This window comes from Panthera pardus, unplaced genomic scaffold (assembly GCF_024362965.1).
Source record: "Panthera pardus isolate Hobbes unplaced genomic scaffold, ASM2436296v1 HiC_scaffold_6, whole genome shotgun sequence".
NCBI classification, from domain to species: Eukaryota; Metazoa; Chordata; class Mammalia; order Carnivora; family Felidae; genus Panthera; species Panthera pardus.
This window is the reverse complement of record NW_026526991.1, coordinates 113,995,568-114,020,412: the sequence shown is the minus strand read 5'-3', so window position 1 is coordinate 114,020,412 and position 24,845 is coordinate 113,995,568. Positions and strand designations below refer to the sequence as shown.

The following is a 24,845-nucleotide window of genomic DNA, read 5'->3' as shown; positions in this document are numbered from 1 at the left end:
CATACCAACGTGTCTTTTTTTAGAAAAGACCATAAGTGTCTTATCTTACTCCTTTGGAATTTTCCGCAGCTATTTAACCTCTAGTTTAGGAAAAGTTGGTTTGAGGGTTCTTCAAATGTCCCCGAGCTCTTACATCAGATCAGCGAGCTCATTTCACTCGAGGTGGATGGTGCTTCTGCTTGCCAACGTACCTCATTTCCATCTCTCCTCCCTTCTGACTAGAAACCTTGTGGTTAAAATAACACACAGCCTCTATTCACGGCTCAAACTCAGAGCTGCCATCGGAGGCAGATTGGGGATTTCAGGAAGTCTCAGAAGACGATTCCGAGTGGTTTTCTCCATATTCAGTTGTAGACCCTCATGAAGGCTTCAGGGATCTGGTCAGGTAAATGGTTTCTTTTCTTTTTCACTGTTTTATTGAAAGGGAAATATGATTAAGAAAATTGTGTCAGTAAGCGTTGGAAGAAGCCAGCTGATTTCTAGCTTTTGACTCTTGAACGGGGCTTGTGTCTGTTTCTCTGAAAGGGGAATCGAGTAAGAATCTCCTGGAGAGGAAAGTGCAGGGGCGATTCTGTTCCCGGAGAGAGGGCTGGGGGTTTGAGGGAGAGATGTGCCTCGGTGGGTCAACAACCCGCATTTGGGTGTGTGCGGGTCGTGAAAATAGGAAACAATAGTTGGGTTGGTCTTACTCTGTGCAGCTTTTGGAGATTGGTCACGTGACCAGGGCACAGGGGAGTGAGTCCCAGCCCTATCTTGTGATCGCATCTTTTTATGGAATAAAACTAAACAGATTCTTCTTCCCTTGCTGATTTCTCCTCCACTAGTTGGGTGCCACCATAATCTATCTATCTATCTGTCTGTTTATCTGTTTGTCTATCTACCTATCTATCATCTCCCACTTGTAGAAATCTGTGAAATGTATCTCTACTATCTTATTTTTAAATATTTTAAACTCATGCCTTTCTCCAGTGATAGTACATTAAAGATTTGTCTTATGTCTATTTGTCAAATGCATTAACATTTACTTTGAACACCTGTAACCATGGCATCTTGAAACAAAGTAACAATTCAGGGGCGCCCGGTGGCTCTGTTGGTTAAGCGTCCAACTTCTACTCAGGTCATGATCTCACAGTTCATGATTTTGAGCCCCACATCGGGCTCTCTGCTGTCAGCACAAAGCCCTCTTCAGACCCTCTGTCCCCCGCGCCCCCCACCGCCCTTCCCTTGCTCGTGCTCACTCTCTCTCAAAACCAAAGATTAAAAAAAATTAATAAAACAATAAAATAATTCATTTGTAGAGTGAGCCATTTTTCTGAAAAAATTTCCACCACCCCTCCAAGTCCTTCTTCAACTATGCATTTTTTTTTTTTTGCAAACATTTATGCCTATGGAATATTTCAATATATCTCACCCTGGCTGGGTCAGGTTCTGTTTACTTGCTGATTTTCCCTCCCTCTCTCTCTTCCCTTCCCCTGCCCAGACATCTTGTTTCCCTTTATATTTTAATTTGAAGAAAATTCCATTCTTATTTGGTGATAGAGCCAAATCAATCAATCGATCAATCAATCATTGGTCAATTAAACATTTATTCAAGTGTTATCTATATGCTCTGTATTGAAATAGTTACCAGAGTTGGAGGAAGATTATCTCAAAGTCTATAAATACCATCACTATGTTTATCATGTATTCTGACTCTTCCATACATTCAATAAATAATTACTAAATATTATCAGTACAAAATGAAGTGGGAAATTTCAAACTTGGGATTATAGGAAATGCTGAAGCAGTGACCCGACCACCATTCCTGAGAGTTCATTACATACCAAGTACTAAGCTCAGCACTTTGGTCATCTTGTTTTATTCTCTTAATAGCCCACCTTTGATGCGGCAGGAAACTGAAGCCCAGGGAGGGGTCAGGTGCCCAGCCTCACATGGCTGAGAAGCAGCAGACTCAACGCTCAGAGCCTCAGTCTAGCAGGTGCTCATGCTCTGGCAGGCGTCAGAAAATGTGTCCCAAGAAAAGGGCTTCATGGGCTGGGCCCTAAAAGTGGCCAAGTGGCCAGAAGGAGCAATTCTGAGGGCGAGGCAGGGTGGGGGGAAGCGTAGGTGTGTCTTGGGGACAGTGCAGGGGTGCGGTGATGGGAGGCGGCCGGGAAGTGCTGGGAGGAGAGAGGCAGAGGTGTGGGCACAGAAGGAGCATTGTGCCCGACTATGGAGTGAAATGAAGAAAGGGGGTCAGATCACCAGGAATATCGTACGGAGCCGCCGGCATGCTTTTCTAGTCCCTGCCTTTCCTGGTAATTGCAGGGCATGAACCCTCCTGCCCCAGGTCTGTGACAGAGGCTTCTCACCTCAGCTGAGAGGTTTCCTGGACTCTGCTGTTCAAGGAGCACCCTGTGGCCACCCCCAGTTGCTGTTCTTGCTGTGGTAAAACGCACATAACACAAAAATAGTCTTTTTGAACCATTTTTACAGTGTGCAATTGAGTGGCGTTTAGTAGGTTCACAACATGGCGCAACCATCTAATTCCAGACAAGTTTTCCATCATCACAAAGGGATATCTTACACCCTCGAAATCCTACACTCAGTCCCCACTCTTCCAGCCCCTGACAACCAACCACTGATCTGCTTTCTGTCTCTATGGATTGGCCCATTCTGGACATTTCAGAGAGATGGGATCATACAATATGTGGCCTTTGGTACCCGGTTTCTTCATCTTGGCACCAAGTTTTAAAGTTCATCCGCGACGTAGCATGAATCAATACTTCATTCCTTGGCATGACTGAATGATATTCCGTGGTGTGCATCCATCACGTTTTGCTCGTCCAGTCATCCCTCGATGGACGTTTGAGTCGTTCTCGCCTTTCAGCTGCTGCGAACAGTGCTGCGGTGACATTCATGGGCAAGTTTTTGTTGGAGCTCATGTTTTCAGTTCTTTTGGATGAAAGCACAGGAGTGGGATTGCGGGGTCATTTAACTCCACATTAAACTTTGTGAGGCGCTGCCACACTGCGTTCCACAGGGTCTGTGTCACTTCACGGTCCCGCCAGCATGTGCGAGTGCTTTGAGGCCCTCACGCCCTCGCCAACGTTGGTTACTTCCCGTTTTTATTTTATTACAGCCATTCTGGTGGGTGTGAAACACTGTGTCGTTGTGGTTTCGATTTGCGTTTCCCTCATGACACTGAGCATTTTTTCACTCGTTTGTTGACCATTTGCTCCGTTCACATTTTATTCCCTTTATTCAGCTCTATTCTTTTTTTAAAAAAATAAATGCTTTTATTTGTTTTTGAGAGAGAGAGAGAGAGAGCATGAATGGGGCAGGGGCAGAGAGAAAGGGAGAGAGAGAACCACAAGCAGGCTCTGTGCTGACCGCAGTGAGCCCAACATGGGGCTCAAATCCACAAACCATGAGAACGTGACCTGAGCCAAAGTTGGACGCTCAATAGACTGAGCCACCCAGGTGCCCCTCGGCTCTATTCTTGATACATAAGTCCCGTGATTTACCACTTCTTGTCACATTACATGTTTATTTATCTCTCTCTCCTGTGACTAGGTGATCTCCAGGGTCAGGGACTCTGTTTTGTTCATGGTTGTGTCTCAGTACCTGGGACAGGGTTTGGTATTGCAGGGACTTGGTATGTATTTGCAGAATAACTAAAGATCAAATTATGCTTATTCCCCAGAGCCCTGAGCCTGAGGCCTCACCTTCCTGCTGATGGGTCAGCAGAGGGGCAGCACTGTGAGGGGAGAGCCAGAGCTGGTCGGTACATCAGTCCTGACCATGCTCCCACCCTCCCTACCCTCAGCTCAGGTTGCTAGAGCAATAGTGCCCTTCTGCCATCCACCCACCCTTTGGATTTTGGGGAGAGGAGTGGGAACAGCAAAGTACTTATAGTCAAGGTTTGAAGTCATGAGAGCCAGAGCTAAGGCGGCAGCAGCAAGAACAGAGTGGGAGGAATACCTAGCAGGGGGATATTTAAGGAAAAATCAGTAAAACTAGATGACTGGCTGAAGTGTCAATCAAAGTAACTTCAAATTTTGAACTTGGAAGGTTGGGAAATCGGTGGCACCATTAGCCATGAAAGGAAGTTGGGAGAAAGAGTCTCTGGGAGCAGGGGAAGGGAAGCTTGCTTTACATTGAGTTTGAGAAGAAAACAAGAGATGGGAACATGCAGGTTGAAGTGGCAGTGGCAGACACAGCCCTGGACTCAAGGAGACCAGAAGGAAGATCCTCTTGATAAGGGAAGGTCAAGCATCCAGGACATCTATGAGATGTCCAATTCAGAGAATGGACAGAGCTCCAGAGAGAAGGGAGGGAGGCATAAAGAGGGAGGGAAAGGTGTAAATGTTGCTCTGGTGAGTGTGGGTAGAAGAAGAGGGGGGAGCAAAGGAAAGAGGGACAGGGGGAAGGGCACAGGGAGAAACCTAGAGTTGGGCAATGTTGATGCAGAAGAGAGGAAAGTGAGGGGAGGTAGGACACAGATGAGGGAGCACAACAAAGGAAGTGGGGAGGGAGAGAGGAGAGGGAGAGGTGGGTTAGGAAGAGGAGGAGGCAGTGAAGGGTTGGTATTCCAGAATACTTTCCACCTATTCAGAAGCAAGAGAGAGAGAGAGAGAGAGAGAGAGAGAGAGAGAGAGAGAGATGGGGAACAGAGAGAGATTTGGCAATTGACTTGTGGGTCCACCTTTTTCCCTGCCCCCTCTGCCCCCTCAGTCTCTCCAAACACTGTAAAACTAGCCTCATCTGACCACCTGCAGCCCAGGACCTTCCAGATGAAAGGTTAGTAATGAGTAAAGTCTGGACTTTTCATTCAGAGAGTTTATAAGGACATTCCTGAGACAGGGAGCCTTTGAAGCCTCACATGGCTTCTTTGTCCCATGGAGCAAAGTTCTGCCCTGCACATGGGTATTCTCTGTACTCTGTGGAACCATGGTACAGAATGACCTCAGTGCACACGACGGAAGTATCTAAAGATCCCTGAGCACAGAGGCATGTGAGAAAAGCAGCCTGGGGAAGAATGAAGGAGCTCGGCCCTTGGAGGATGGTGGGGAGCAGCTCCAAGGGTCTCGGTCTACAGCTCTGGTTCATGTATTTCAACCGGCTAGGTTGGGCCAAGGACTCCAAGCTCAGCTGAATCCAGATGCAGGGGTGGAGACAATCTACTCCCAAAGTGTTTAGTGGGGAGCGTGTTTATGGGAACTTGCCAAAAACATGTGTGAGCTAATTTTTTTTTTTTTTAATATGAAGGACATGGGGGTTTTCTCTTCCATCAAAATGTAGGCTGACTTATATTTATGAAGAAGGCACTTACTACTTAGGATGGAAAACTTTGACTTGGGAAAGAGTATTTAGTGGCAGAAATCTCCTCTCACAGACTCCATGGAGATTCCAGTGAGGGGATGGTCCCTGCTGTCCTTCCCTGCTGGCTAAGGACACTGAAGAGGGTGCTTGGTGTCACCGGGGACGATGGGGATGATGAGCCTCTCACTTTGTGTCCCTGTTCTGAAGTCTTAATAAAGGGTCTTCTGAAAAGAGATTATAGAAGAGAAGTGCAAAGAAACCAGGTGCTGTGGGGGCCAGTGTGTAGGGCTTCTTGCAATCAGTTGTGGTCTCCCTACCTCCCTAGCACACCCATCCAGGAGGATAATAACTGAGAAATTAAACAGGAGAACGGACACCTTGTAAGTTATCCAAGCTTAAAGATGTATAGCCCAACGTGTTGATCCAAATTAACCCTCTGTGCGGACACCTTGTAAGTTATCCAAGCTTAAAGATGTATAGCCCAACGTGTTGATCCAAATTAACCCTCTGTGCTACTTCAGGCTTTGCAGTGATAAAATTCCAGAGAATGTACTCGCTTTTACATGATGCACCCTTCCCTGTTGTAAAACATCTGTTTAAAATAATAGATGATGTTTAAGGCATCATCTAGAATAACGGTTTTAATGTTCTGGCATTGTGTTTGAGCAGAAACACTGGTAGGGGTCTTAGTGCCGTAGGATGTTTTATCCTAGATACTGCGGCTTCCTAGATATTGCCTCTAGGATATGAGTGATTACATGCGTTAGCACGGTTGGATTAAAGCTGGGTCTGAGCCATTTCAGGATTTAAGATGTAAAACCACCATTGTGGACTTTTGCACACAAACTGTAAAAATCAGCCTTTGATCTTTTATGTTTATCAAAAGCAGTAATGCCAGTTAATGCCAAAGCTAATTTATAATGGCAGATGATGAAAATAAAACAGCTATCCCACTGGCTTAATTTAGGCTTTGAAAAGTATTTTTTCTAATGTTTGTTTATTTATTTTGAGAGACAGAGAGAGAGAAAGAGAGAGAGAGAGCATGATAGGGGAGGGAGAGAGAGAGAAGGAGAGGGAGAATCCCAGCTGGGACTCCACACTCAGCCCTGGAGGCCAATGCAGAGCTCCAGCTCATGACGGCCAGATCATGACCTGAGCCAAAATCAAGAGTCAGATGTTTAACCAACTGAGCCACCCAGGGCATGTAGGCTTTAAAAAAGTATACGATGAATTATTTTCTAATAGCCTTACCTTGCTGATTCTTAACTTTCTTAAATTAATACTGAAGTCATGTTTACGTTTCAGCACACACAAACTGAAGGTGAGGAATTGGGCCAGAAAACTGGCAGAAGGAGCCCCTTCGGGGTTAGATGTCACCCACAAGACAGGGCTGCAGAGAAGCATTGTGAAGCTCAGCTTTTGTCTTCTTGTCATCCTTTTCGATGCCAGCCATAGAAGGGTGTCTAAAAATTAGTTTCACCTCTCCCCTGGGTACTCTCCTAAGCGAAATCATTGCCAACTAGACTTAGCAAAGCAGGGCAATATGGCACCACAGTTAAGAGGGTAGAGTTAGAAATAGAACCCACTAGGTTGGTTCCCGGTCTGCCTCTTTTCTAGCACCTTAACTTCCTTAAGCTTCAGTTTCCTGATCTGTAAAATCAAAATAATAAAAGCTCCTAGCCCTCAGGAATGTTATGACAATTAAGTAAGTTAATGTATGCAAAGCTCTTAGCACATTCAATCCGAGTGAACTATTATTATCACAGGTAACCTGTGAATAACAGAAGTGAGTTGCCATCTTTCAGCCAACCGCCAGCCTGCCTCTTTTTTTTCCTCCTGTGAGTTTAGTTATAAAGCACAGCTCTCATGAAGTTACTCCCCTGCTCAAAACTGGGGGTGGGGGTGGGGGCTGGAATTAAGTCCAAACCCCTACGGCTGCCATGAGGGGCCCCTCCTGAAGGTGTTTCTCTCTTCCTTCCCACCAGCAACCCTCTCCAGCCCTGTGAGCCCTACATTCCAGCACCCCTAAAATCATAGCCCTTTCCTGCAAAAGCCCTATGCCCCAAGCCCTCTCTCTGTGAGTTAGCTCCCAATTCTCTCATTCTTGGTGCCCTTTCCTCCCCATCTCTGCCTGCCGGCTAGTCCCCAGCAGAACCAGTCAAGCTGGAGTTAATTCCTTCTGGTGGGTTTCCATGATACTTTGTGCCTTTACTGTAGCACTAACCATGCTCACTTTGAATTATGCCTCCTGTTTTATACAGCAAGCTCCCTGAAACCTGGAACAAGATCTTCTTCAGTTTTATGCCTCATATAGTACTTTGCATGCTACTTTGCCCATAACCAAAGAGCAGAAAAGGTTGGTTGAATTGCACTGAAAAGTTGTAGGTCTCTAATTGTAGGTCATTCGAGTAACAATAGGGATAGAGGAAAGGTTTGTTTGGGATCAAAAGATCTGGATATTTAAGTATGTGTGTGTGTGTGTGTGTGTGTGTGTGTGTGACTTACACACACACACACACACACACACATATATATAATATATATAGATTTCCTCATCTGTGAAATACACATATACGAAGTTCCTTTCAACTCTGAATCTCTGTATGTATCTGGGTTACTGGCCTTCCCCCCATTTTTTTTAAAGTTTGTTTATTAATTAGTATATTTATTTATTTATTTATTTATTTTGAGAGACAGTGTGAGTGGAGGAGGGGCAGAGAGTGGGAGGGAGAGAATCTCAAGCAGGCTCCTTACTGCCAGTGTATAGCCCAACGTGGGGCTTGAACCCATGAAACTGGGAGATCATGACCTGAGCTGAAATCAAGAGTCATATGCTTAACTGACTGATCCACTCAGGTGCCCCAAAATGTTTACTTATTTTTGAGACAAAGAGAGAGCATGAGCGGGGAAAGGGCAGAGAGAGGGAGACAGAGGATCTGGAGCAGGCTCTGCACTGACAGCAGAGAGCCCAACGAGGGGCTCGAACCCACAGATCACAAGATCATGACGTGAGCCAAAATCTGACGCTTACCTGACTGAGCCACCCAGGTGCCCCTGCCTCCCTATCCTTATATGACACCTGTAAATATTATGGCAAAAGTATAACCAGGGCTCTGCCCTCTAGAGCCATGTGAAGTTGACTAGGCAAGAGGTGAGTCACCAAGAGTGCTCTGAAAGGTAGTGGGCCACCTCATCCTCTGGCCCAGCTGGCCTTTCCCAGGCAGGGGCCACAGTGGAGTTGGCTCATTATTTCAGTCCTGCTTTTGAAGTCAGAATGTGGCAGGTTTTCTGTTCTTCTGTTCTGCACTACCTCACATGCATGTTAGTACCTTGCTCACAGGAGACACCCCATAAATATCTCTTGAATGAGTGGATAATCTTTCATCAAATTAATAATAATAATAATAATAATTTTAAACACATCTATGACAGGAGTCTATGCTTAAAAACAAACCCACAATTTCTACTGAGTAGTGGATCCTCCTCTGTACATTATGCATATACTAGCTCACTTAATTGTTACAACACTCTGTGGGTTAGGAGCTACAAATTCAGACTTTTTGTTGTTGTATCTAGCAGTGATCACATAACATTATTTGTTGAGCTTATCACTATCCAAAATTATTTTATATACGTTCATGTTTATTATACTTCTCCCTATAAATGGAGATAGGGATTCCCCCCCACCCCCCGCCCCCATCATCTTATGCATGGCTGTTTCCCTAGCATAGTGCCTGGCCCATAGAAGGTACTCAATAAATACTCGTTAAAGAGAATTGTGATTTATATCAAGACTTTGGTACTAAATAAGGTCTATGAGAAAGAGATAATCATTTAACCAGTGAAGCAACCTCATTCTGAAAAAGAGAATGCGGCCTGAGGTATAAGTAGTTGGTTGAGTTTAGGGAGGGGGGCGATGCATAGACTAATGAAAGTTTTTTTTTTTTTAACCCTTGATTTGTTTAGATAAAACTGTAATGAGGAAGAAAATGGGAAGATGGGAATCCCCTGAAGGTTTTGGAAAAGATTATCAGAGACCTTTCTTTCCTAATGTTGTCTGTTTTGAAGGTAGGGAGTAAGATGAGTTGGGGATAATTGTAGGTTTCATTTTCCCCACTTTTTAATATTTTTAAGGGCAAGCATGAAAACTAAGCAGATCAGGATTCCTGGGTGGTTCAGTCTGTTAGACCTCTGACTCTTGATTTCAGCTCAGGTCATGATTTCATAGTTTGTGGGATCAGGTCCTGTGTTAGGGTCCATGCCAACAACACAGAGCCTGCTTGGGATTCTCTCTCTTCCTCTGCTCCTCCCCCATGTAGTCATCTTCTCTCAATAAATAAATAAATAAATAAATAAATAAATATTTAAAAAAATAAGCAGATTGGAAATTTAGAGGAAGTCTACGGAAGAGATAACAGAAAAAGTCCACGTGGAGGATAAACTAAAAATCTCAAAAGCCAACAAAGCTTTCCTGGCAGACAGATGGCAAACAAGAAGTTCAGAGGCTATCAGTGAAATCAAGTGAAGGAAACAGTGGGGAAAAATAAAAAAAAATGCACTGTTAAGAAAAGAAACACAGACGTAGTTCAGTTTGCCAGCATGAGAGCTGACTATTTTAAGGAAATGAGAAGTTTGGAGGGTGGGGCGAAGGTAGTAAGTGGAGCAAATAAGGGAGCAGTAGGGGGATTTTTAGGTTAGAGATTTCATGGCAAAAAGTTATGGGACAATAAGAACTTTGGCATGGTGGTTAAAGATACAAGTCATCCCAGAAACTAAAGAGACTTTACAAAAAGATGCGAATGTGTTAGGGATCAGAGGACACCTGTCATTCTAAAGATCTTACAAATAAACCAGAATTCATTCATTCTTTCATTTATTGAACAGAAGCCAGCTACTGGGGCTACAAAGATGGATGAATTGGGCCAAACACAATCTCTGTCTTAGAGTATGCAAATCAATAAATTAGATGATCTCACTGGTGAATATGTATGTTCAAGTGGATGTTTTGGGCAAAGGAGTTCACATGGAAGCATGAATAACAAAAGAGCCAGATCTGCATTGGCTGAGGAGGGTTGGAGGTATAAGCAGGCTTTCCAGGGAGTGGCATTAGAACTGGGATCTTGAAAGGGAGAGGAAGGAAGTTGGGAGGAAGAATCCTTCTAGATAGAGGGAACAGCATATGCAAAGCCCTATGGAGGAAGGTTCATGGCACCTTCAGGAAATAGAAGGAAAACCAGCGTGGCTAGAAAACAGAGTCAGGAGGTTGGGATGAAGTAAGGCAGGAGAAGTAGACAAAGCCACATAAGGCAGCCCAGGAAGTCATGGTCATCGTCTAGGGATTTATCTCAAGAGCAGTAGGACATCATATGGAACTACAATTTCTTCCTTGTGGGAAGGATGAGATGCACGGAGTGACTGGGCTTTTCAGATAACCAAAATTCACTCATTTGTGTGCCAAAAATGCCTATATTTTACCACCTTCTACGGACAAAGGTCTGGATGAGGTTTGCTCATTTTCTATCCTTCCTGAGGCTTACATCCCTGAATTCTTAACATTTTTCTCAATGGAGCAATGCATCAAATATTGTACTTCTGAGGTATAAAGACTGCTTGTCCTATGATCAGTAATCCTAGACTATTTGTCTCTTTGAGTCCTGGTCTGTTTTCAACCTTTTTCATTTACAGTTGCTGCCATTGTGTCTGCCTCTCTATATAATTGAACGCTCCAGTCTGTTGTGGAATGAAAAATCAGAGAACAAAATCAAGAGGCTTCAGATGAGCTTGAGTACATGGGCTTTGTGGCTCCCTTGGTACCTTTTAGGTTTCCTCCTATGCGCTTTGATGTTCTAAGTGGCAAAGTGACTGGAGTGGGTTTCAGCTGGTACCTTAGAGCTGTGTTGTACAATACGGTAGCCTCTAGCCACATGCGGCTGTCTAAACTTCATCAGTTAACATTGAGTAAAGTTAAAAATTCAGTCCTTAGTCTCATTAACCACATTTCAAGTGCTCAGTGACCACATGTGGCCAGTGGCCACCCTAAGAGACAGCACAAATCTGAACAATTGTATTATCACGGGAAGTTGAATTGGACAGTACTGTCTTAAGATGTTGGTGGAGACCATGAACTGAATAATCTATAGTCTTGTCATTCATATTTTTAAACATCTATCTGACAGTGACTCTAGGCATGTACCAAATGCAGAACCGGATGTGGCCTTTCTTGTTCCTCCAAGCTTACAAAAATACATCCCGTAAATTGTTCCTTTCAGAATTGTTATAATTACTGTAATGCTATTGAAGAAATGCTTAAAGATCTGCTATTTCCAGCAGAGAAATGGACTCCAAGCTCATTAAAATTCTACAGTTTCTCCCTGGAAAATCTGAGCTCTTGCTTGATTCACCTTCCCACAGTGTCTCCAAATAGATACACGTTACATATATGCCATGCAGCCTTAATTATCTGTTGGAGAAATTCGATGGCACCGCCCGAGCCTCCATCAGTCACACCTCAACTTCAGGAAACCAGGTATGTTCAGGAACCTGAGACCTTGGCACAAGCAGATGCTCATTAAAAAAAAAAAAAAAAAAAAATCAGCTTGTTGAACTGATGAGCTAGTTATCCTATGTTCTGAGCTCAGAATAGCAAATGAAGAAGAAATAGATCGAAGATAGTCTGGCTGAATGTTATATAAAAGTCATGTCAAGGTGTGATGAATAATGCATTAGAGATTCCTTGATTTTCATTATGTGCTAGCTTGAGAATGTGGCCTGTGTCTAGATGCACAGATCATAACGCAGTCATAATGGCATGGATACAGGATCACTAATCCCTGGGATGATGCTGTAAGACAGGTAGCATTCTCATTTTATAGATGAGTAAATTGAGGCTCAGGGAGATGAGGTTAGGGGCACAGCGGGAGTCCAGCTCAAAGCTGTGGTGACTGTAGGCCCCCAGGGCTGGCTCTCAGATGCTTGTTCCTCTGTCTCCTGGGACAGGACAAGGCAGGCAGGCAGCAAGGCAGAGTGACTGGGAGAGCAGGACTTTATGGTCCAGGCTGCTCAAATTTTTCTGGAATCTTCTCCTCATTGTAGCTCCTCAGGTGACGGATGGTATGACTTGTGTGCACTGAACCTTGACTCTTACTGACGGTGAAAAAAAAAGTGAAACACGGCATGTTTTTTTTTTTTCTGTTGTCAGCTGACTCAACATGGCATGACTTCAGAGAGAAGTTCCGCTTTATTTAAAAGCGACAAATAAGCAAACAGAAACAAACAAACCTGCAAAAAAAAAAAAAATTCTCCAGGATGAATGGGAACAGCCTACCTCCTGCTAATTTGGTCATTTGTTATTACTGCTGCTTCTGAGAGAAAGTACTGTCCATGGCAAAGCTAGGGTTTTTGGATTCTGCAAGGCCTCTTCCCTAGAGAAACTTAACAGCTAACCTGAGTGACTCATACATGTTTTTTCTCAGCACCTGTCTTGTGTTCGGCACTCATGATCCAAGGGTCAGTGAGATGCAGTCCTTACCCGAGAGGAGTCCGTGGTCTGGCTTGGGAGAACCACATATCGGCAAATAATTAAAACACAGCAGGATAAATGTTATGATATCAGGACATAGGAAGCGTGAATGACTTGAGTACTAAATGCATACGTTCAACCCCAAATCTCAAGTTAGGTCAGGGTGAATGAGGATGCCAGCTTAGAAAGGGGACAGCTAAGAGCAGGCTGTGGTTAGCACTGAGGGAATACAGGCACGATGTCTGGGACATAGCACCCATTGCTGAGGTCACAGGGCCACTGGGAAAGCTGGCCCAGGACTTAATTTAGAATAATAGTTTTATAAACCACCGTTCACTCAGAGAGAGAATCAGTTTTAATAATTGGCTGGTAAATATCAGCAATACTGAACTACAAGTGAAGAAATGGGCCTGGTGACAAAAATAACTTCAAGAGATGAGAGTCATGGACTCATCCATCCGGGCAAAATTGGGAACTGCAAGTTCACTGGGGGCACGGACCATGGAAGGACCTAGAATCCCAGGGCACAAAGAGCGGACATACGGTTTGTCCCAAGGCCACAGGGAATACTAGGGAGAAGGATGAAATGATCAGAGGGACTCAGAATCACACCATAGTTTACAATGCACCAGCCTGAACCCATCCTGGACTGAAGTCTAAATCACTGGGTCCAACATCCTACTCAGACAATTTGAATGGAACTTATCTCTGGTGAGAGCTAGATGTTCTCCTTGGCACTTCCGAATGGGGGACTTTGTAGGCTCGTTTTAGAGAGAGTGTGGGAGGAGGAAAAGATGGGAAACTACCCCACACCTCAGTGAGTTCAGGGAGAGAGAAATTCGGGCAGAAGATTGGATAATGAAAATGACGGAGACGGGCAGGCTAAATCTGTGAGATGTGTGGGCAAGAAGAAAATAAGGTAGGAGTGGGTGGCTGGCCTTTACAAAGGCAAGAATGGAGCTTTAGTTTAGAGCAGTGAGAAAACCAGTTTCTTTCCATAAGACCACCACCTGTCTCCCCCAAGACTATGTGGGGTGGAGTGCAGGAGGCGGTAGAACTCCTTTGCTTTCAACAAGAAGGCAGGCATTCTGTACAGCCCCCTGAGCAGCGACAGCAACTCCACAGCACCTGGTGGTCTGACTCACTCCTTTCTTTGCACCTCCCATCATTCACAGCCCTCCCATCCTGCACCAGTGCACATGTCATGAATGTTCACCTGGGCTTCAATACCAGTGATGACAAAGCAGGAAGGCAAGTTCCTGCTGACTTCCTAGAGTGACCCTAAAAGAAGCATCACTTACCTTTCTTCTATATGGCAGTGCCTTCTTATGCTCACTGAGTCCCTGGGGGCCTACCAAGGTTCTAGGCAAGATTACACCGAGTCCTAGGAAGTCCCCTCTAAAACAAGATGCCCAAGCTCTCACATGAAGGCCTAATTATTGCAAACAATAGCCAATAACCCAATAGTCTTTAAAAAATTTTTTAATGTTTATTTATTTTTGAGAGAGAGACAGAGCACAAGCAGGGGAGGGGCAGAGAGAGGGGGAGACATGGAATCTGAAGCAGACTCCAGGCTCTGAGCTGTCAGCACAGAGCCCAATGTGGGGCTCGAACTCACAAACTGGGAGATCATAACCTGACCCAAAGTCGGATGCTCAACTGACTAAGCCACCCAGGGGCCCTGCTGATAACCCAATATTCTACACAACCAACCAGTTTAGAGTTTACTTTGGAGATGCTTATTAAGGAAACTTGACCTCCCCGGACGTCTGGGTGGCTCAGTCGCTTAAGTGTACGACTCAATTTTGACTCAGGTCATGATCTCACAGTTCATGAGATCAAGCCCCACATAGGGCTCTGCACTGACAGCATGAGACTGCTTGGGATTCTCTCTCTTTCCCTCTCTCTCTGCCCCACCCCCACTCATGCACACATATTCTTTCTCAAAAATAAATGAATAAACATTGAAAACAAAAAGAAACTTGACCTCCAAGTAGTTGCTGAATCTCAAAGCCACATTCTGTCTCTGGGGCTCCTTTGGCTTTGGTGCTGCCACTAGACTTAAGGCCTGAGTGTCAGAGGACTGTCCTGATAATACAAGAGGGCTACATACAAGAGGCTGGAGTTCAGGAGGTATTTGCAGGAACTCAAGGGTGCAAGGCATTCAGCCATCCCACATGCAGACGCTCAGCACCCCACCCACCCTCTTTCTCCGTTTGTCCCACAGTCCTGAGGGGGCCAGCTGCAGGCCTTCCGTTTGTCTCACACCTGTCCACAGGCAGCTTATATGCACCAATGATTTTACTGAGTTGCCAATTCTAAATAATCCAAACTGACACGGGTGCCCAGATGTGAAAAACAACGGGCTTGTAAGCAGCCCTAATATATGGACACCAAAAAGTCATTCTAGAATGAGCATGCCATTGGGACCCACATGGACAGAGTAGGAGACCATCTGTGGATTTGGGTAACATTTAAATCACGGCCAGTGAGCGTGACACCTTAGTTGTGGCTGAAGGCAGATTCCTTTTATTACTTGGTCTCAGGATGTAGATCAGAGCACGGGCCTTTCACATCTCAAAATTGGAAAGTACAGTAGACTTAACATCCGGGACCTTGGCATATGTGCACATACGAATTTGAATTCCTTCCGTAGTATATCCTTTCCATTATTTTCTAATGTATCAAAGCCATCTATTTTCTGGCAAAAACCCACGGCTCACTTGGAGCTTTTTGCACTTTTCACTTTCAAAATCAGAATACTTCGTTGGCTTTCTTTACAGAACTTTTCCTCAGCAGAACACTTTCAATGGCGCCTCACGAGGGTTACTGAGCAGAAAAATGGCGAAACCTGAGTTGAAACGCAGATGCCAAGCAGTGAGCCAAGCTGGTCGCCAGCTAAGCGGCTGGCCCTCACCCCAGACAACTGCTCTTGGGCCATTCTAGTCCGTGCCTCAGCAGAAGAACAAATTATTACATGTCACAGGCTTTTGGGGTTGTTCACAGAGAGTCCAGACCAGGAACAGTTGATCTGCAAATGCCCATCATCCAACGTGCTGGCGCTGGCACTATTATTGATCCTGCCTTCAGGAAGGAAAAGGCTTCTTTTTGAAGCCTCAGGAGCCACTCACTATGGGGGGGCTGTGTGACCTACGGCACTGGGCTTTGTGCTCAGAGGGGAGACTTTTGCTCAGGATGTTGGCCATGGGTTCAGGTGTCCATGAGGAGAGCCCTCGGGTGTTTCTTCCCTCCAGTGGGGCTGCTGGCTCCTGTTTGCAGGGCCTGGGGGTTGAGTGGGGGAGGGAAGGGTGGTTGTGATGGTTTTGATGACTATGGAGGCTCCCAGCTGCTCTGTTCTGCCTGCCACCATAAGCCAGGAGCTGTGGTTAGGCGCTGCTGTGCAAATATGTGTCTTTGGCCCTTCCTGCCGCCATGGCCCTACTTGGATCTCCACGTACAACCGCCCATTCCCCGACCCCCTGCCCGGCCCCTGTCTCCACACTCCACTCTTCTTTCTCCTTCCAGAGGATCCCTCTGTGTTGTAGAAAACGTACTCTGTGATTTTAGACCTAAAGTAGGTTGAGAAGAACTTACTAGAGTTTCGAATATGGTTATTGCCATCATGAGGACATTCAAATAGCTTTACATGCATTTCCACCTTCTTAACTCCTACACTCATCTGAGAAAATTTGACGTCAGTTCCCATGTGTCAGCCCCCCCCCCTTTTGACAGGAACTTCCTTTAAAGATAAATTTAAACAGAAATTCCATTATGCCATTAGAATCTCATCCAGAATCGCATCTATTTTTGAACCGTTTTTTCTTAGCGCTGTTTAGTGATCTTTTAATTATGCCAAACAACTGTCAGAACTCAGATTGCAGAGCTGCTCTCAAATGTACCAGTCATCTTTAAGTCACCATATTGTTACTCCTCCAGAGCTTGAATGCTTTTGTTTAGCCATGAAAACGAAGACAAGCCTCTGCACCTGTGGTCCCAAAAGAAGATTCATGAGTGTGGCCCCGCCCAGCTGGGAGGGCCCAGGCCAGTGCTCCATGTTCTCTAGGGGCTGGGTCTGTGCCAGGCTGCCATTTCTAATCTTGCCTGGGGCCTGGCTCTAATTCCCTCTCGCGCCCCCTATCTTATTTATCAATAGCATGTGAATTAGAGCAGAAGCTAACAGACAATGAGCTAATCATGGCCCACCCTTCTGCCTAGTGAGGACAGCTGTGTCCCAGAGGCCCGGATGAGCCACATTCCCTACAGTGACTTGATTTTCAGTTTCTGGAGTCCTGCTTCTCATGATCTGGTAGGACCTTTGGTCGAATATGGAAAGGGATTTAGGAGTTGACAAACATAAGATCTCGAATGTTCACATTTTTCTTCTTTTAACTCCCTCTTCTATCCACATCCCTCTGTGATTTCCTTTCACTTGTGCAAAGATTTCTTCTAAAACATTCCTCAAGCAATCAGCAAGTAAGCAGGTGGTGTCCCGGATGAGTTTTGCACTTTGATTTATTCTTGGGGTATTTTTAGTGTCATTGGCTTTGGAATCCAGGGAATATACAGAACACCATTCATCATGCTCCTGGACCAGCAGCTTTTTGGCTGATAACCCCTAAATTAAAGATGATAATACTTAGTTAAATAAGTACCCATTAGGTTGAGAAGGAAAACGTCAGCATATTCTCTAGTCATTAGTAAAAGTTAACCACGTTACAAATCACCGATGTTGACTACTGGGACCCAGACATTCTTTTATCCATTTTCATAAATATAATTGGGAACAAAACAAGCCAGCCATTTTGAATTTATATCGAAACAATTGTGTTTCCATATATCATGAATAACTTTTACAGAGCAGAGTTGATGTGTGTGTGTGTGTGTGTGTGTGTGTGTACTTTAAAAGCCCCCAAATACAGAAAAGTCTTTCTATTTGCTAGGCAGCCGGCATCTGCTGTTCTAGTCCCACAGATTAACTCATCCACAGTGACTTTTCACTCTTTCGGATAAATCAGACAGCGTCACTGGCTACAAAAATGGTGGTGGCCAGCCTGTGTGCTACGAAACAATTATCCAGCGAACTCTAGATATTTTTATGTGTTTCAGAAGGGACTTCCAAAAAGGTCTTCCAACATTTTGTCCCTAGACAGCCATTAGCAGCAGCTAAGAAAATATGGAAGGAGCATCCACATTTCACACCCCTCATCCCTGATGTTCCGCTGAGATTCGACAGATGGAAGCACAGCAGTAGCTTTGCGAGTAGCTGCCAAATAGGGCAGCCAGACGAAGCAGGGCAAGAAGAGGTGCTGTTCAAGGTGCTGAGAGACGGATGCTCCTCCTGCCTCCTCTCAGGTAGCCGTCCACGGACACCGTGGCAGCTCCCTTCCACTCACCAGTTAGAGGCCGCCGGAGGCAGAGGCCCAGCCTCACCACCAATGGAAGGAAGCCGCCCAGCCCTTCATTTCACAGTTGGGGAAACCATGATGCAGAGAACGGAAAGCGACTTATCAAGGACACGGGATGTTTTAGGAAAGCTCCAGCCTCTTGACTCTCATCCCAGTGGTCAGTCTACCACATGCCAGGGTGCTGTTTCCATCACAGAAGCTAAAAAGGGGTTTAAGAACCAGATCCCTTTTGTCATCAATGGTTTCTAAAATTTGCCCTGAAGACAGGGAAAGACCCTTCTTGATTTGGGTTAATGAGTGTTATTTTTTAAACATCACCTCCCTCCTTGGGATAGAGATCAAGGCCTGGGAACCAAATGAACTTCATCTAATTCCTGCTTTTGAATCACTGGGTTTTTGAACTTTATTTTATTTATTTATTTTTTAAAAAGAAAGAAACTGAAATTGAATCAGGGCCTTTATCTTGCTATCTTCCAAACTATTTTTTTAATATGAAATTTATTGTCAAATTGGTTTCCATACAACACCCAGTGCTCATCGCAACAGGTGCCCTCCTCAAAGCCCATCACCCACTTTCCCCTCCCTCCCACCCCCCATCAACCCTCAGTTTATTCTCAGTTTTTAAGAGTCTCTTATGGTTTGCCATAGCTTTTTTCCCCCTTTCCCCTCCAAACTATTTGATTTAAAACCCGAACACTGAGCTGGCAGATCTCTCCATTTGCTCTAAGTAAACAAACGAACCATGAGGCCTGCAGTGAGGATCCCTCCAGCTTTGGCTGAGACCAACAGACTGAGAACAGCGTTGTGTTCTGGCACTCCTAAGGGTGACGATTTTATCCTGAACTTCCCGTGGGGAGAAATACTGCTATTTTCTATTTTAATACTAATGATCTCTCTTCGGGTATTTGAAGCTGTTTCACACTGCCTGTTTATAAAGACTCAGACGCCTTTGCTCTTTTCCACCAGATCCACTCTCTATCTTCATTAGTTTTAAGCAAAACTTTACTAATGGTCAGTGAGGTGCCAGGTACCATGAAAGAAGAAAAAACTCCCCTGACTATTCCTCTCCCACATGCAGAAACAGTTGAATCAGGCAGTTGTGTTACAGATCAAATGATGTTGGAGAATGTGGTTTCAGTCTACTAACCAAGTGGGTTTAATACCGTGCCCCTAAATTAGACCTGCTTTCAACTTCGGACAGTGTTGCTGCTGAACAACCACGGCCCCCGCCTTGAGGACTGACTGTGTGTATGATGACTGGGAGGCTTGGGGGAGGAAGAAAGAAGGTGCTGAGCTGTGTTCAGTTCCTCCCAGACTTGACAGTGAGATGCCACCTTGCCTCGTGCCTGGGGTATGGTGTGTGTGGGAGTGGAGAGCCTGGAGTATGACTCTGTGTCACCAGTGGGGAATATGGCTTCCTCCATCCTACAGGTGACCCTAAATCAGAAGAGCTAGGCTTCCTGCCCAAGTCTCCAGACCCCAAGTCTGAGATCGGGTCCTCTATACCTACCCTCCTCTTCTGACAGATAACAGCAAGAGTTCTTTAGCAAGACATAAAAATCTACCAAAACTAAGAAGTTTGCTCTGTTTTTTTAAAAAGGAGAGAAATATAGCAATATACCTTTTAGAAAGTTATTTCTGACTTCTTGGGTCGATTGAATTTCTTTTTTGTTAAGAAGTATATGAACATTTCTATTTATTTTTTATTTTAATTTTTAAAAAATGTTTTGCTTATTTTTGAGAGAGTACAAGCGGGGGAGGGGCAGAGAAAGAGGGAGACACAGGATCTGAAGCAGGCTCCAGGCTCTGAGCCATCAGCACAGAGCCCGACATGGGGCTTGAACTCGTGAATGGCAAGATCATGACCTGAGCTGAAGTCAGACATTTAACCAACTGAGCCACCCAGGTGCCCTGAACATTTTTACTTCTTTAATGTTTATTTATTTTTGAGAGAGATGGTGGGGGTGCTAGGGACAGAGAGAGGGGGTGACAGTAAATCCCAAGCAGTCTCCACATTTCAGCACAGAGCCCGATGTGGGACTCAATCTCACAAACTGTAAGATCATGACCTGAGCTGAAACCAAGAATCAGATGCTTAACTGACTGAGCCACCCCGGTGCCCTTATATGAACCTTTTTTAGATCATATGCCTGAAATTGGAAACAATTCAGGTCTACTGAATTCCCCCATCTCTTCCTCCAACATATGAGCTATGGGAAGGATCATGGTTAAAAAGCAAGGATGTCTTTTGTCAACTGGAAAACAAAAACGAAAACAAAACACTGAACAGCTTTTTCAATAGTGGGACTGGATTTACACCCAGGCTAGACAGTAATTGAGGACCCTAATTTGTGATGTGACTCTCAGATGACAAAAGTCACTGTTGAAAATCCAAAGCTAACTAAACTTCCCAACTTGGGCTACTGATGTCATCCGGCAGGCAAACCAAGAGAAGAGACCTCTTGATTGACTTGTCTAACGCAGCTCATTTTGAACTCAGTAGCAGACTCTATTTTCTGCCCTGTCAGTAAAACACACCCTTTGGGTTAATGCCCTGCACAGCTGACACACAATTTGTACTGATTTGTCTGCCAAAGGACAACTCAGTCCTTTGTGGAGGGGACAAGTTCAATGTCCAAAAAGCGGCAGACAATAAGTAGACATTTCTCATTGTTTTTCTGGGCAGCTCATCTTTTGTGCACTTTATACGTGTTCATTCTTCCTTGAGGAAAAATCCTTTAAAAAAATTTAAATGTACTGGTTTATTTTTCTGGTGGCAGTTTGATGCTAAAAAAAATTCTGAATTTTACATTTTCCAAAAGGGTTGGTAGAGATACAGAATTTTATATATTTTGTCCATAAAATCCCATCCAATGCTCCATGTAGTTTCAATTTTTAACCTTTCGAAGGAGTTCATCTAAACAAATAAGCTGTATAGAGGGAGAGTTGGATTGGTGATAGAATTTGAGTAAACAAAGCTCTCTCCACTGCTATGGATTTCTACTGCACAGGTGAGCAGGGGAGGCAGTTAGGAGCCCACAGATCAGGCAACATCACCCTAACTCCATGGACACTCTTAGATACAATAGGTTAACTGAGTTATCAGTGATGCTAGAGATTAGGGCTCTTGGCCTAGTTACAGTGATTGGAGGGCATCTTCGAGGTCAACCCATCATTTCCCACTCACACACACAGTTTCCATCATCCGCCCTTGGTTCTCATCTCTTTGGCTCGTAATGTGTATTATCCCTCACTTGGAAGCCCTTTCTTCTTCCCATCCGGTGAGGGCATTTCATTCCCTTCAAGTAGCCTTTTGTGATTACAAGGCTCTCACTGACCTCCATCTTTGCAGGGTTTCTGCAAAACCTGTGTCCCATATGTCTTCTCTCTAACTTGATGGTAAATTTGTTGAAATCAAAGACTTTTATTCCTTACAGAATTTTTGAACTAGAAAGAATCTCTTATGGTAAAGAAAAATGGACCTATGTAGTAATATGACTACACTTCACTGAAGTGTAAAGACCCATACGAAGTCACTTGAAAATAGTGGCAGATCGGGCAGATGGTCCACCCGGAACTGGGCCACAATGTGCTCATTTTATAGTGGATCATTTTATTTAAGCCTTGCCTGACTTCACAGTTTGAAGGACTGACTTTAACACCAAGTGTCTAGGTCATACCAAAAGACACCTCTTGAAATAGTGAAAATGTAAAAGCTGAACTTGAGTTCATAAACAAACTAGAAGATTAATGAACAAAAAAAGTTTCTATAACTGGAAGAAAAGTCACCAGTGAGCATCAGAGTACTTATTTCTGTATTTCTAATACTGTATTAGTACCTAATACTGTATTTCCAGTATCAGGATTGGAATGTACTGCTAGGTCAAGTATGAGGACTTTTACTTTGTTTTTGTGGGGGAAGATACAAGGGCAAATCAATCTGAAGACCATGTGAGGGCAGAAAGCACAATGAATAGTTTCCAGATTGTAAATAATTTTATATGAAACTAATTGGATTTACTCTCTTACCTCATGAATAATAAACATTTTCAGACTCTTTACAAGTGTTTTAGCCAATTGCATGTTTTCCTTCTTATGGTCTACGTGCCTGGTTTCTGTTCTGATTCAGTACTGACTTATGTTCAGGCTGAAAGACAGAAGTTTCATTTGGTTCCCATGTAAAATTATGGATTGAGTCATTTAAACACAGATTGGATGGCTTGGCAAATAGACATTTGAGCTTTAGTTATTAAATTAAAAAAATTTTAATGTTTATTTTTGAGAAAGAGAGAGAGAGAGAGAGAGAGAGATTGCGAGTGGGGGAGGGGCAGAGAAAGAGGGAGACACAGAATCTGAAACAGGCTCCAGGCTCTGAGCTGTCAGCACAGAGCATGACAGGGGCTCAAACTCATGAACTGAGATCATGACCTGAGCGGAAGTCGGATGCTTAACCAACTGAGCCACCCAGGGACCCCTAGATTTAACTATTAAATTAAAGCTCTCTTGGCTGTCTGTAGCCCTGTATTTTGTTTCTGTTGAGTAGAGCGAGATGCCCATAAATAAATATATTTGAAATCTTGACAGCTGTTTGTGGTCATGTAAAATGTTGTCTGAGAATCTTTTATCAAATCATTCAGTAGATCCACATACACAGACATCTGCAGAAAATCTAATATGAGGGACTATTTATAGAAATGATCCTTTCGAAAATGCTTGCTCAGCATTGGGTGGAGGTGGTGGGGAGGCAATAGAGAGAATGCTTGGTTTCCAGCTGGTCTACCTCTAAACCATTATCGGACCCTAGACGAGTAATTTGCTTCATCTGTAATCACTTCTGAAGGTTTCACCAATTTTAGAAAACTCTACTTTTGTAAAATAGGAGATTATTTTTTCCCCTCCTTCTTATGCTTACTATAAGAGAGAAAACACTTCTACAAATGGGGACAGGAAAACTATGCATTTCTGGAGACCCCTGGAAATGTGCACCTGGAATTGGTCTGGAATCAACTGCATCATCTTTTAAAACACATATTGAATTAAGTTTCAGACCATTTGATCAAAAGCCTTTTTTTTTTTTTTTTTGCATTTTGTGACATTCCTTAAGAGCAAATTGTCATAGTCGTCCCATAGCAAAATTTTTACAAAAGAATCCGTATCCTAAGGGATTAGAGTAAGTGAGAGCTTTTCTTAGCAGTACCTGAGAACTGACTCTATTTTTCATCCTTCGGGAAGCTGCATTTGACAGCTAATGGATCTGTTTTGTTCTAAAACTACCATCTGCTCATGGAACTTTTAAAGGTTTCTATCATCACCATTATGTGTGAGATGTATAAATATATATATTCAGAATTTTCGTTTCTAAGAAAAAGGCAAAAACACAATTACACTTTGACTTCAAACGTGTAAAATTTAAACAAATGTGGCCAGGTGGAAATTGTAGCAAATAAATTTGATACGTCCGCCAAATCCTCGCCATGCACACATATGATATCCCCGAAAACTAAAAGAACATTTTGTTGCAAGAGAATTGCAGGCAATGCTTGAGGTGACATTGCTAGATAGAGCTTGCGAACAAGGGTCTGCTGATTCCAGGAGCTGCTACACAGCGGCTGTGTGCCATCTTTTCAGGGATGTGCTTCTGTGATACTGGTCTCTTTTCTAGTTAGAGGAACACTGGTACTACCATGGTACCTGCTGGCATTTGAATCCCAGGTTCTGATTCAACTCCATGCCTTAACCTACCCAACTTGTTTGTCTACCTTTTCTTCAACCCCGTGATCCAACTACCTCCCTGATAATGGCAATGCTAGTTCGAACTGGGTTTTTGTCATCTTAAACCAAAAAAAGATGCCTGACTGATGTATAAAATGTCAAAATAGGGGTGTCTGGTTCAGTTGGTTGAGCATCCGACTTTGGCTCGGGTCATGATCTCGCTGTTGGTGAGTTCAATCCCTGCCTTCACCTGGGGAACTATGGGTGGTCAGCAGTAAGGAGGTTTGGGCCGCAGCGAGGATACATTCTATTGTTCTTCAGGGAAGTTGGATCACGAACAATGCGTGATACAACTTTAAAGCAGGACTGCACCGGTGAAAAGAGAATTTGTTTTCCTCTTTCCATAAGCCTACAGAGTCCTGTCTGGTGGGAGAGGAGCTTAGGGAAACAGCTGGGCAACAGGCGCCACAGACAAGAAGATATGGGCTGAGCCAGAGGAGAGAGTTAAAGGAAAGCCTCAGTGTGTGCAGGCCTGGGCATTGCTGCTGGAATTGGAATCGAAGGGGGCCCGCAGGGCGATGATGATGGGGAGCATTCCAGAAGAAGCCTTGGCCTGTAGAAAGGCAGAGAGGAGAGTGGGCCTAGCACAGTGGACTGAGGGTGGTCAGAGGTGGGGCCGTCCTACCCAGGAGAGAGGGTTGATAAACCAGGAAGCATCGGATTAGGAATTTAATGTAGGAAGCGGTGATGTAGGATTTGAATTCGACAGAGGCTTTACCACAGGTTCACAAACGGGAGTAGGGTGATGATCGGCATTCGATTTATGTCAGATTGTTCTCCAGGCTTTATGTGGGAAATCTGAGGGAGTAGAAGAAGGTCAATGGCAAAGCCCCAGACAGCACATT

General features: G+C 44.2%; 1 protein-coding gene across 1 annotated transcript in view; it reads left to right on the top strand.

Moving 5' to 3' along the window:
* Positions 1-253: 253 nt before the first annotated feature.
* JCAD (junctional cadherin 5 associated) overlaps positions 254-24,845 on the top strand; it is an 82,638-nt gene continuing 58,046 nt past the window's right edge. The window contains exon 1 of the mRNA XM_019465234.2: positions 254-385. The gene's annotated coding sequence lies outside the window, so the exon portion shown is untranslated. The remainder of the gene's footprint in view (positions 386-24,845) is intronic.